The sequence below is a fragment of the Podarcis gaigeae genome, assembly GCF_964106915.1.
Source record: "Podarcis gaigeae genome assembly, chromosome: 8".
NCBI lineage: Eukaryota > Metazoa > Chordata > Lepidosauria > Squamata > Lacertidae > Podarcis > Podarcis gaigeae.
Genome location: NC_139684.1, coordinates 21,192,707 through 21,207,073, shown reverse-complemented (window position 1 = coordinate 21,207,073; position 14,367 = coordinate 21,192,707). Strand labels below are relative to the sequence as shown.

Genomic DNA, 14,367 nt, shown 5'->3' with positions numbered 1-14,367 from the left:
TGGTGAACCAGGTTCACGCCTCTGATCCTCCACATGCAGCTGCTGGGTGACCTTGGCCTAGTCACACTTCTTTGAAGTCTCTCAGCCCCACTCACCTCACAGAGTGTTTGTTGTGGGGGAGGAAGGGAAAAGAAAATGTTAGCCACTTTGGGACTCCTTCGGGTAGTGATAAAGCGGGATATCAAATCCAAACTCCTCCTCCTCCTCTTCTTCTGTTCAGAACACTCTGCTCCCTGGCACATTATTATCTGAATGCCCATAAGGTTCAAATGGCTTCATTTCTAAAAACGGGTTAATGCCTGAACCCTGTTCAGAGGGGTTTTCTCCCTGAAAAGGAGCTGCCTGGGGGGGAGCAGAGAAATGAGGCTTGCGCACACTTTTAAACAAAATAGGAACATCCAGTGTTCATATGACTTCAAAGCATTGCTTTAATGTGCGCTGTAAACTTGGTGCCCTTCTACCTTGCCAAAACTCTGTGATCCGGCTCTGGCTTTCAGGTCTGTCTAAACAAACACACACTGAAAACACAGCATAAACTTTCACCAGCTGGACCTCTCCGGGGCTGACATTTGGTCATGACCATCGCCTCTCAATAGCTCCCCTCCCCTTCACCTTCCACCAGAGACGGGTGCCAAGCATGTTCTAATTTCCATGTGTAATGTTTTACTTGGAAAGTATCAGTGACAACTGCAGGGAAGAAATTAACAACCAGCTTCAATTGCTTGGAGTATGCCAGTACCGGGGGCGAGGGTGGGGGGGATGGGAGAATGGAGAGAGCAGAGGAGAATCATACTAGAAGACCAAGCAAACTGAGGAGCACGAAGGGGTGATATTACAGACAATCACATAAATGCAGGGGCAAAAAGGGGCAATGTTTGCTGTGCTTTGAGGACCATCCAATCTTGTGTTCTCCCACCCAGTAAAAGAGAAAGCAGTTCCAGACTGTCCTTGTTTTCAGGTGGAATTCAATCGCACACCAGCAAATTCAGGTTGCATAAAAATGTAGCTAATTTAGGGAAAGGAATGGAGCCTCAGTGGTAGAGTATCTGTTTTGCAATGCAGAAGTTCTCTGGTTCAGTCCCCAGCATCCTCAGGAAAGTCTGTGAATGTGTCTGAAACTAGTCAGTGTAGCCAGTATTGAGCTAGATGGACCAATAGTCTGACTCTGTATATGGCAGCTTCCTATGTTCCTCCATTTTGGAGCACTTGTGGAACAAATCTGCTTCCCCAAAACAGCCAGTAAATATTTTTTTTTTCATAGAGGTGGTGGAAAAATGCATGTGAAAGTGTAGGATAAAGATTGCTTGATGTTTAATAAATAGTCTGCATCGCTTGCAAACTTTGAGCAGACAAATCAGGATGATTGCTCAGCAAACAGGCTGTCTAGAAGCAACCAGATTGCAGAAAAGAATGTATACAGAAAGTCAATGTGTAACAAAGCAAGCCAAAGCCACTTACTGTAGATAGATGTCAAATATACAGGACCTAGTGACACACACAAACTCAAATGCAAAAGTATCCACTAGAGTAACTAGCCACTCTGACTAGGCAAAAGCACATTTTCAACCCAAATTAGGCAATTAATATCCAAAACGAAAGAATGAGATTAAATACTCGTATTATTTTTTGGTATGGCGAAGACACTACAAAGGAATCTCATTTGTTTTGCATACCTAATATATTGCTTGTACACCTTTTGTACAGGGAAAGCTGGCACAACTGCACTGAACACATAACAAAAAACCAGCTCTCGCCCTGCAATAAGAGTATTCACTATATGTAATTCAAAGTGCAGCATTCCCTTATAACTTTTATCACTTCAAAATGTTGGTTAATTAGTAAGCCCAGTTACCTCTTCTTTTGCCTTCTCATGTGATGCTCAAAATCTCCTCAAAACTCACAGAGTATGTTGTCAGCTGATGTTGTTTCTCTCTCTTTTCCCATTATAATTGCAAAAATCTAAAAATAAATTAAAAAATAAATTAAAAAAATTAAAAACAATCTGAGTATCACTTTTGCGTCTGCTTTGCCAGGATACAGGGGAGTTACTGTTGCTTTCGAAATTGTCCTTAAATGATCAGAAAGTGGTTTAGTATAAAATCCAAAACATGGTGATGCATCATATGAATTTACAATCAAATTAGGAGAAAGCAGATGTGCAAAAGAGCATGTCAATTCGCCCAGCAGTTTCCTTGTCACAGATTCATACAAAAAAGTGGGTTTGATGTTTCCTGTTCTCACACTTACCGGTACCTAATTTTTTATATTTATTTTTAAAGAAACTAAAGCAGAAATACCACCACACCACCCACTTTCTAAGAATATTAATGGTCTTTCTCAAAAACCCATTCTTTGTTGAAACATTTCTACCAATAATTTTCTTTTTTTGCTCATGTTTTAAATTATTTTTACATTAAGGCACACTATAACAAAGTGTACTATAAACATAACAAACAAGAGTATTATTTGCTCTCTCATGTGCTCTCCCTGGCTTTCAGCAACAACTATAATATATTCCCCAGTTGTTTGTGAGAATGTGGAGCAAAGGACATCCACTTAAAATAAATTTACAGCACCAGCGCAGGATTGCACTCCCTACCCCCACAAGGATTAGATCAGATTCCAAGTCATTCCCAAAGCAGGTCATATATACCAAGCATTTTACTGTCTCTCAGAAATCTACTTCTCCGTTGACCCAGCAGCAGTAACACTGACATTACTTCACTTTGAGGAATCCTTTGGAAGACTGCCATTATTTATTTATTTTTTGTATTTGTTGTTCTGCAGTTTCTAGGTGGTTTATTAAGAGCTATGAATTCAGTATCTTCTAGGGTTGCCGTTTGACTAATCAATATCAATCAAACAACAAACACAAACCTTTGACCATTCAGTATTTAAAAGCTTTAAAAGAAGAAGAAAAAGAATAGTAACAAAAGGAAACCCTCAGTTTGCAGCTTAAAGGGGAAACAGCTCTTTTGGCAAAGTAAATGACTCACCTATTTTCAGTGCTTGCGTTTCATATTTCTATAATATATGTTTCTCCACAGGCTTCTGATTAATATTTATTTGAAGTACAGGCTTGTGTCAGCTACACTGGTTGCATACACACCATACACTTAAAGCACATTTAAAATAAGTTTCCCCTACCAAAGTATATTGGGAGCTGTGGTTTGTTAAGGTGATGGGAATTATAGCTCTGTGAGGGGTAAACTACTGTCCCAAGCATTATTTTAGAGAAGACCTGGTGCCGGGGGACGTGCTTTAAATGTATAGTTGTGTAAGCAGCCCCAGTCTCTTAGCTATACCTTTTTCAAACATTTCCTCTCTGTGTGGTATTTACTTTATATACTTATTTTGGTGACCCCAAAGGGATCGCCTTCTGTTCTTCTCCTACATAATGAAACAGATGTGTTGCCAGTTGTTATGAGAGCTTATTTGTATATGTTCTATTTTGAGCTCAAAATCTAAGCCACGAGGGACCAGAGATTACCTAAACTTTGCCTCAAGGAGCAATCTTTAAATGATTCCATAAAAGGAGGTACTTGGCTCCCAAAAAATCATTGCTTTAACATTTTCCCCCTTCAGTGTGTGTGTGTGTGTGTGTGTGTGTGTGTGTGTGTGTGTGTAAACACATTCACAAACTTATATATGTTGTGTGTGTCATATCTACACACAGATATACAGTTCTGAGGTTGCCACTGCCAAATTTAAAATAAGATTGGGAGATGTTTTCATAAAGCAAAATTTGCCTTAGCTGACAAACATTTTTTAAAATAATATTTATTTTTGCATTAAAAATATTGCATTGTTTATATACTTGTACTTTCATAACAAATTCCCATCTCCCCCCTTTCCCCAATATATTCCATGTGTACATGTCTGTTTCCAAAAAAGATAAGTAAAAGTGAAGGTCATGTGCTGGATTTTGGATAGTTGTGACTGTTGAGCATTCTTATCTATTCTGATCCGAACAAGTTGTTTCAGAGAGAGCCATGAGTTGTTCGTGTTCTCATTGTTATACTGCCTCTTCTGATGTACTAAATAAACCTGTATCACATTTCCTCAAAATAATCTCTGGCTCCCATGTTTTTTAGAGCTTTACTTTGCATTGGTATCTTTTCCATGCGGGAGCTATGCCATACTTAACAAACTTAATATGCACACCTTGCTATTTTATGATTAAGTAAGACCAGGAATAGACACACTTGGCCCTCCAGATGTTTTGGGACTACAGCTCCCATCATCCCTGACCACTGGACCTGTTAGCTAGGGAGGATGGGAGTTGTATTCTCAAAACATCTGGAGGGCCAAGTTTGCCTATGCCTGAGTAAGACCATTATTGCAGATGCTGCCTGTCAGATCTTAACAGTTATTCTGCAAAGGAGGGTTTTTGTTCGCCTAAGTCACAACCAAATTACACTGCCATCAGTGGCCATCAGTGGTGCCATCAGGGCACCTTGGGGCTGGAGCAAAGGAACCTCATACACAGCAGAGCTGGCTTGCCACATGTTGCAGTAGGTAAAAGAATACACATACCATGTTAAGAGTGGGACCTGCTCCCCCCCCCCCATCAAACCTGTTAAAACCACACTCTGAACTGCACCGCTTCCTGACATCTTGGACGGACATAACAGTTTGCTTACCCAATGCCCTGGCAGAAATAACACTGTTCTAGTGGCCAGTTTGCTTGGGACTGAAGAAACAAGTGGGAAAGGACACTCAGATCCCATTTAATGACCAAAGGAACAAAAACCGCCAACTGTTAATCAAGCAAGAATCCCAGCACACGAAGATCAACCTTACCTGAGCTGGGTATCATGGTCAGCACTTTGTTATGGCCTTGAATAACTGACTTCACCTTCGCTTCTGTGTCTTGTCTTTACTTTGTAAGCCTGGTGGCATATCCTGCTTTCCTCTTTTCTATTCATGTGAGCAGCTTTGGGTGATGATAATTGTCTGAAAAGTAGTAAACAAATAAAATACAGGAATACTTCACATTTGCAGCACAGATACCAAGATAAATTTATAGGGACATATGCATGTAATTGCCTGGTTTAAGGCTATTTGATGATTTTAAGTGCCTGCCAATTATTCAATGTTTATAGTTAACAATTAACTTATTTTGATTCTGTTGTAAAGTGAAGCACAGTTACTATTCATTCTGGTTGGCTAAAATGTCACAAGCCTTCTAATTTCCTATGGGCCATAATAAAACAAGTTCTTATGCATAGCACCTTTTGCATTTTCAAAATGCTTCAAATAATTATCTTGGTAATGCTGTAATCAGGGCTATTAAAAGCACAAATCAGTGTTATTAGAAACAAAACCCAAGGAAACAGATAGCAAATTAACAAGAGAAACAGAGGAAAAAAAGAGAAACATCAAAATGTCAGGTCAAAGGCTGGAATAAGGATGTTTTCAGGTGGTGGTAAAATTTCATCAAGGAGTATGCTAAGTGGATCTTCTGGGGTGTGGAGTTTCAAAAATTAGGTGCCACAACTGAGAAAGCCCTCTTGCATGATCTTGCATGGAAATGGGATATGCATAAAGAGGACAGTACCTTAGTGGATGAATCTGCTGATATGAGAAGAGAAGAGGTGGACAGACAGATGGTAGATTGAGTTCTACAAGTAGATCTAGTATTATCTGCAATATATTAGAAAGAATTGATTTCTAATTGTTCAGCAATGGCAAAAATGAAAAAAGCTTATTTTTTACTTCTAAATTAGAAAATTCATAGCCTGGAGCTACTCCGTTATATCTGCAAGTTTTCCCTGTTTATACCACATGTGGTCCAGTAGACCAGTGTTTTTCAACCACTGTTCCATGGCACACTAGTGTGCCGCGAGATGTTGCCTGGTGTGCCGTGGGAAAAATTGAAAAATTTGAAAGATTTAAAAATAAAGTATTTTATAATTTTTCATATTTCTGTTTACTTACTATTTCATAAAAAAGTAATTATAAAATACTTTCTTTGTGTTTGTTTGATTCCTATTCAAGAGAATTACTTTATATATAGTCAATATAGGCACAGAGTTAAATTTTTTAACATTTTCTAATGGTGGTGTGCCTCGTGATTTTTTTTCATGAAATAAGTGTGCCTTTGCCCAAAAAAGGTTGAAAAACACTGCAGTAGACAGTTGGCTCCATCACCTCCTCAGCCACCATTTTGCACCTGGTTCTAGTTGGTGGACCTCAGAGATTAACTTGTTTTGATTATGTTGTAATCAAGAGTCAGTTAGTATTTGTGCTAGTTGGCTAAAAGCTCACAAGTCTTCTAATATCCTATGGGCCATAATAAAATAAGTACTTATGCATAACACCTTTTACATTTTCAAAATGCTTAGAATGGTGGGGGGGGGGACAAAACAAAACAAAACATGCTTAGAATAATTATCTTAGCAATCAACACAAAAACCCCCGCAACCAGTGTTATTAAGAAGGCAAATCACAATAAAGTAAGGAACTAAAGGTAAAGGTAAAGGTACCCCTGCCCGTACGGGCCAGTCTTGCCAGACTCTGGGGTTGTGCGCCCATCTCACTCAAGAGGCCAGGGGCCAGCGCTGTCCGAAGACACTTCCGGGTCACGTGGCCAGCGTGACATCGCTGCTCTGGCGAGCCAGAGCTGCACACGGAAACGCCGTTTACCTTCCCGCTAGAAAGCGGTCCCTATTTATCTACTTGCACCCGAGGGTGCTTTCGAACTGCTAGGTTGGCAGGCGCTGGGAACTAAGGAGAGCCAAAAGTCTGAAGTCTGCCCCCTTCTGCTTTAAGCTTCTCGCTCCCAACCTTAGGATTATTAAAGTGATAACCAGCACTTTGAACCATGCTCAGAAACTGACCATCAGGAAGTGCAACTGATATAAAAGAGAAGCCCCATTCTCCAGAAAGCTGGCATGAGTGAGATGCTGCATTATATACTAGCTGTAGCTTCCAGATCGTTTGCAGAAGCAATCTCATGTAAAGCATGCTACAGTAGTCTAGTGTCTGTATAATGAAGACATGTCTGATCAAATACTAGGCCCATCTTCCTCCCAAACCTGGGCAGCTGGCACACCATCTACTGCTGAGCAAAATCACTCCTCAGCACAGCTACCATAAGGGAACCTAGCAGCAAAGCCAAGTCCAGGCCTGGGGAAGCTCCTTAAATGCTCTCACTGTTCATGCAAAGGGTTACAGTTTAGTAAGCATTACTATCCCCACCTGGGAGAACTAAAGCACTGAGAGACAGTGACTGGCCTACAGCCACCTAGTGAGTTAGTTCCTGGCAAAGGAAAATTTCAAACCCAGAACTAACACTAGGGTTGGGTTGCACGTCTTTGTGTAAGGAGAGTGCGGGTGGGGGGAAGTGTTGGCGTTTTTGAGGTTTTGCACGTAGCATTTGAGTAGATATCTAATAATTTATTTGGATCTAATCACACACTTTGATAAAACATTCTGCAGCGATAAATACAGACATTGTTGACAATAATACACACCCACAGATTCTAAAAATAAACCAAAAATTTCCCCTCCTCCCTATTTCCTTTGTCTGTTTTCTTCTAAACTGCTGGAACTGTTCATTCATTTTTTTAATGCCTTTTTAATCTCTGAGGTCTAGTTACTCTAGAGCACTGATCTTCAACTGATGGGTCAGGACCTCAAACTTGGTTGCAAGCCAAATTTAAGTGGGTCACACCAGAGAGGCATAACCATGCTTCTTCTTTAACAGGATTTTTTTTTTAAAGGGGAAAGATGGTTAAGTAGAAAGAACAGAAGCGGCTGGAGAGAGACAAGGAAAAAGTGAGAGGGAAGAGGAAAAAAACAGATACATAAGGCAGAAAACAGGATTGCATATAACTGGCTGAGGTTAGCAGATGAAGACTGCAATCTGAAGGAGCCTGGAGACCATGCTTAGGAAAGGTTTAAAGAGTTGTGTCTGTTAGTCTGCAGAAGAGTTGGTTAAGAGATGATACAATAGGCATTTTCAAACATTTGAAGGGGTGTCAGATGATGGAGCAAATTTGTTTTCTGTTGCTCCAGAGACAGGACACAAACCAATGTGTTTAAAATTACAATAAAATGATTTGGAATACTGTAAACTTAAGAAATTCTTGGCAATCTAAGCTGCTTGATGGTGGAACAGACTGCCTGTGGGGCCCCTCCAAATACTCTTTTTGTTATGAATTCATGATTGTGCTCATGGCAGAGTTGGTGTGCTATATGTGATCCTGCTTTCAACTGTTGGAACCTGCAAAATTATTGGGACTGACATACTGCTTCGCTTCCATTCAATGTATGCCCTGGACCTTCTTGCTTAAATCCTGTAACTTTCCAACCACAAATGTTCCAGTTTATTTTTGTCCCAATTTTGTTGCACTATAGTGTAAGAGTGCACTGCAATTTGTGAAGGATATTGACAAGTTGGAACATGTACAGAGGACGACGACCAAGATGATCAAGGGTTTGGAAACCAAGCCTTATGAGGAACAGTTGAGGGAATTGGGTATGTTTAGCCTGGAAAAGAGGGGACTGAGAGGATATATGATAGCCATCTTCAAATATCTAAAGGGCTGTCACATGAAAGATGGAGCAAGATCGTTTTCTCCTGCTCTGGAGGGTAGGACTCAAACCAATGGATTTAAGTTAAAAGAAAAGAGATCCCGACTAAACACCAGAAAGAACTTACTGACAGTAAGAGCTGTTTGACAGTGGAACAGACTCCCTCAGGAGGTTGTGGACTCTCCTTCCTTGGAGGTTTTTAAGCAGAGGTTGCATGGCCATTGTCATGGATGTTTTAGTTGAGATTCCTGCAATACAGGGGGTTGGACTAGATGACCCTAGGGGTCCCTTCCAACTCTACAATTCTGTGAATCTATGATTCTATCAGGGATACTGTAAAAGTGGATTTCCTGCCTTGGCAAGGGATTGAATTAGATGACCAACTCTGTGATTCTATTATTGATCTTTGGGGTTTAATTATCAGAAGCAGACTAAATTACAACAGAATAAGTAAGCCTCATACAAAGTTGCTTGTTTTGTATATCCTTTTCAAATAATACTTCTCTTGCTGGCAAATTTTGGTTAGCTTTCTTCAGAATTGCACGAAAATATATAGCATTGTGCAGGGTACATACAGCACTGATAAAATTCCTATCAGCATGGGATGGATCAAAAACTACTACCATGTGGGGGAAAAAAATGCCAGAGAGAAAGACACACAATCTCAAGTGACTAGGGTTTCTCAATCCAAAGCTGGCAAGTCTGAATTGCTGACTATCTCCAGTCCATGAGAAAGACACCATCAGATGATTTATGAGGGTGGTATTTACCACTAACATGTGTGAAATACATTAGGCTACTATTCTAACAGGTGGAAGGTAAAAGGCTGCATGTGGTTAAGTGGGTGCTTGTATTTAGGAACATCATCCCAGTGCCAAGGCACGTCTCCCAGACTGTGTTTTGTTTGCCGTCATCCATCGATAAAGTTTGATAGTCAGGAGGCATCAGCAAGTGGGGGAAGAGAGTATTACAGACTATGTCATTCTATGCTTTGAAAAGTAAAAACAGTGTGCTGAAAGTGAGACAGCAAATATGCAAGGGGGTAAATTTATGCCCTTCAGAAGCACTCATGAGAACTGAATTCAATGTTAAAGTCAGCAGAAGGCATGTGAAAACATGCACTTAGGCTGCGCTATCTGTACAACTGGCTTATATACAGCTGAGGAACAGTAGCTTATGATTCTTTCAGTATTTCTATGATCAACAACCAAATACTAACCCTTTTTACTTAGAAGTAAAAGTCTTAATTCCATGCAAGCAAATTGCATCGAAAACTGTATGGGTGATCCACTTGAACACCATGGTTTCATGTGAAACAAATCATTCCACGAGTTGCTCATAGCAGCAGGTGGCAAAGAAATATCCCTTATAAGTTATGGGACACTTGGATTGTTGTTTTTTTAAAAAAAAAAACTTTGCTATAAAGAAGTGTGGAATTAGTGCGGCAAAGCCCATGCCACATTTCACAATCTGTCCATGTCAGCATTCCACTCAAATTTTCCATGCAGAAGCTTAGAAAACAAAAGCTTCTCAGCTAGCTAAAACCAATTTTTTAGGCTGCAATTCTATACACATTTGCCAAGGAGTAAGCCCAGTGAAGACTTTCTTCTGAGTAGACACAAACAGCATTGCACTTATCATGCTCAGTTGTAACCATGGTTATCTATGTAATGCATAACAAGTGTGAAAAGAGTGTGTCCTCAAACTGCATTAGGGATGGGTAACCTTTGGAACTCCAGATGTTGTTGGATTCCCACTCCCTTCAGCCCAAGCAAGCCAGATGACAAAAGATTTTTTTATCCACATCCTTAGATAAATGATTTCCAAATCTGTTCATTTAAAGCAGCGAAGGGGGACCTATGGCTCTCTATATAGCCCATATTCTCTGCAGGCTAGAGCTAACAGAAGTTGAAGTCTAACAGCATCCAGAGAGTCAAAGCCTCCCCACTCTCCCGATGTACAGAGTAAAACAAAATTTCCTGAAATACAATAAAAGTCTTCCCTGTGATCATAGCACAAAGTGAAGATCAACACACCCATCCCTGCCCTGGCCAGACCCAACTGGTTATTATGAACTTTCCAAAACCAAGGTAATCCTTTGAAGAGTCTGCAGTAAGGTACAATGTCTTATGTCCTTTTGTGATTTCTACAAGCAACCAAAAATACCCGTAAGATGGTGAATTATGATGATCATTTATATATTTATATGCCTTCAGGGGTGCCAACTTGAATAAAATATGGGGGGCAGGTAAACCCCACCCTGCATAATTGATCATAAGATGTGGCACACACTCACCACTTGAATGGCAATGCCCTTCAACTTTAGGATGGGGCCTCAAATATTTTACTGGGGGTGGAAGGGACCCTGGCCCCAGGAGCCAGCTCCTGTGTATGCCACCAGTGTGTCAGCTACTTTACAGAGTACAAGAGGGCAGACTCCTGCCCCAAGAAGCTTGCAATCTAAAGTTCAACACAAAGGAAGCTAAACAGGAAGAAGAGCAAAGTGGAACAGGGCTAAATACAAAAGCAATGTATGATTGTTTAAGGGCCAATCCACACTTGCCAGCAAAATCCTGACTTCCATTGCTCATTGGGTCCATTAAGGGTTTACATCAACAGCAATGGCAGCCATTTTAAATTCAAAGAACTGCTATCCTACCAGTACCTTATTCCCGCTGTAGAATTATATAAGTACTTCAGTGGTGCCCAGCCAGGTGTCCTCTCCAGTAACAAAGTCAGGAGTACATGCAGATTTGAAATATGGTAATATAAGGTAAAGGTAAAGGTACCCCTGCCCGTACGGGTAATATATGGTAATATGGTAATATAGCCCTGTGCAAAACAGTAACTTCTCTGACCTAAACTTCAATCTGCAATCCTGTGCACACTTACTATGAAGTAAATCCTATTTCACTCAGCGGTTCTTTATTTTGAAAAACTATGAATAATATTGGCCTACAGGTTGCACACCCTAGTCTTTAAAAAGTCAAGATTTTCTTGCATACGAACAATGGAACAGGTTAAATAAACTGAGATCTATCACTATGGCTGCAGTACTATGTACACTTGCTTCTGAGTAAAGATGCATATAATTAGGATGTATATAATCACCTCTTTCTGACTCAAAGAATGAATCTCTCTATAAAGCAGTTAGCACAAGAATCTGTGTATGTTATCTAGCCTATCTTGGAGGACTCCTGTTAGCAGCTGGCAGAAGTCGACACCAACTCTGTTCTGCAATTAAAATAAACTCCCTAGGACTCTCTCAGTAGACCATACAAGAGCCTACGGTGCATGTATAGTGCCATATCAGCCTTAGTGGAAAGACAAGAACAAAGAACCATAGCAATTCCCACTGATAAATCTAGAAGCACAGCTGAATAATGAACTCTTCCCCCAACTCCCACCCCAAGTGTCTAACATTTCCTTCAAAATCCCCACTTCCCCTGTCTTTCCCCAATGCTTCAGCAGTGGTACCCCTATCCCCATTAAGTTCTCTAATTCTTCCCAAATGCAGTGAGCTCTTATTTAATGCCACAGCTGTTGGAGAGGAAATCACAAATAGCAGAAGGTGGATTAGTTGATAATGTACCAGTTCTTCCTCAGCAAATGCTGACACCTGTGTTTCACATGCTGCCTTTTCTGGCCCTCCCTCCTTGTCTACCAATGAAGTATGTATATAGTATGTTTGGTGCTTGATTTATATCATTGGATTTATTGTCTATATGAATGTCTAAAGAGAACTACAATTTGTTCCAACAACTGCTCCCTTTCTAGCTCTCTTCCCTAAAGCTAGCATCTTTGTTACATACTTACAAGGGTGCATAAGTTATAACTACAGACTAATTGTATTTTTAAAAGATTAAAGCCAAGAACTGCAGACATCAGAGGTAGTAAGCAGTGGTATCAGCAATTATGATACAATTTTTTTTAGTCTCTAGAATTGTTGGCTTTCAGGCAACGTGTTTTCCATGGCTTGGGACTATGGCGTTTAGCCAATGTTAATCCTTCTCAGTGTAGACCTATTAAAATAAATGGGAAGGTATAACTTAAGCACATTAATTTTAATGGGTCTACTCTGAGTATTACTTAGTTGGCTACAACTCTATCACACAAAACATGACATATCCTTGCATTACATTTGAGTTATGTTGCTTATTTCTTTAAAAAGGGATATTGAGAAAGACAGGCAGAGATGCTGTTAATAGCAAGGAATCCCACTCAGTATTTACATATTTGCTTGGCACTAGAGTGTTAAATATGTGATAAGCGGAATGTCAATTGTTTCAACCTGATTTTTATTATTATTCATTTCCATTCTTTATATTTCACCACACTTGGTCACAAAGTGGTTTATATAATCAATAAAACAATCGATCACTCAAAATAATACAGTATTTAAAGCAAACAAAAACCACAGGTCAAAATGTAAGCTCTGTAGTCACCCACTATCTGCATTTATCCAGAAACAACTGGAAACGTTTTTGTTCACTCAAGTTTTCCCAGCTGAAAGAACAGGTCTGTGCCACAGGTGTTTATTTAGTATTGTTTTTAAATTTAACTGCTGATATGTAACTGGTGGGTTATTGTTGTTTTTTGCATTTTGTAAATAGCCTTGTGACATAGGTGTGGAAAGCAATACCACAAATTATGCAAACTACAACTTACTTAAAATGCCTGCTGAAATAGAAATATCTTTGTCAAGTACCTGAAGTTTAAAAGGAAGGGGGGCCTGAGTGATCTCAGCCAGGAGGTGGTTCCACACAAACATTTTTAAAATAAAGAAAAAGACGTGGGTGGGGTGGGGTGAGCTGAGATTCATCTGTGCCAAAGCCCACAGTGGTGAACTGGGCTTTTATGGGTCCAAATGATCTAATCCTTGCTTTAAAAATGAACTCTCCACCATAGGCATATGAGTTTTGCAAGTTAGCTATAGCCAAAATAAGAATGCCATTAAAAGTCTAAGATTTTAGAACTGCAATTTAAATTGAAATGAAATTTAAGAATTTTAAAAACAAAATTAACCATAGAGTTTCACAAGTGTAGCAGAGATGAAACACTCTTTCCAGGCCCATTTTACTTTTCTGAGCTTCTGATATGACAACCAAGTTCATGACCTTTTGGAAAATCATATCCAGAACTGTTAATTCTGTTAATTCCCAACAACTTACTGAGAGCTGATAAGAGACAAAAAGAGTTAAGATGTAGAAACATGTTGGAATACATACAGTATTTAAAATACTTAATGTGTTTGTGGACCATAACAAATTAAGCAACACATTTGGACATGTCTCTTGCAATAAGCTTAACATTTTCTTCTACAAAAAATTGCTACCTCATTTCCTGATGTTAGGACTTCTTTTATCCTTTTACTTTCATGTCATGTGTAGACTTGAAGTTTTGTTACTCTTTTTCTACCTTGAAACGGAGGAGAAACAAATGTTTACAAATTCAGACTCAAATAGTAGGAATAAACCAAGCATTCATCTTTCAGTTTCACTGTGATTTTTCCAGTATGATTTCTGATACACTGCATCTGAGAACTGTTCAACATATAGGCAGAAACAGCAGTGAGCAATTACTCTTCCCCTTGTGATAGGGTAGCCATGTACTCTTTGAAGGGGTGTCATGTCCAAGTCTAGTTTAAAGATATGAAAGAACCCAAAGGGAAAGAAGGGGAATTGAGGTTGCCCATCAACAGTCAGCATACTTTTGTAGTCTCACAGGTCATATTATGTTCTAGGTATTGTATTTCCATTAAAATTGTACTGTAATATTGATTTCTAATATTGCATCTATACCTATAAATTAGCACGTGCAAATTTT

The 14,367-nt window shown here is 39.6% G+C and overlaps 1 long non-coding RNA gene across 1 annotated transcript; it reads right to left on the bottom strand.

Annotated features, from left to right (window-relative positions):
- Window positions 1-1,848: 1,848 nt before the first annotated feature.
- Window positions 1,849-14,282, bottom strand: LOC310850893. Its single transcript, XR_014567445.1, has 4 exons — window positions 13,877-14,282; window positions 5,561-5,646; window positions 4,804-4,956; window positions 1,849-1,959 (listed from the first exon to the last, which is right to left on the bottom strand). It is a non-coding gene; the product is annotated as an uncharacterized lncRNA (long non-coding RNA).
- Window positions 14,283-14,367: the final 85 nt, after the last annotated feature.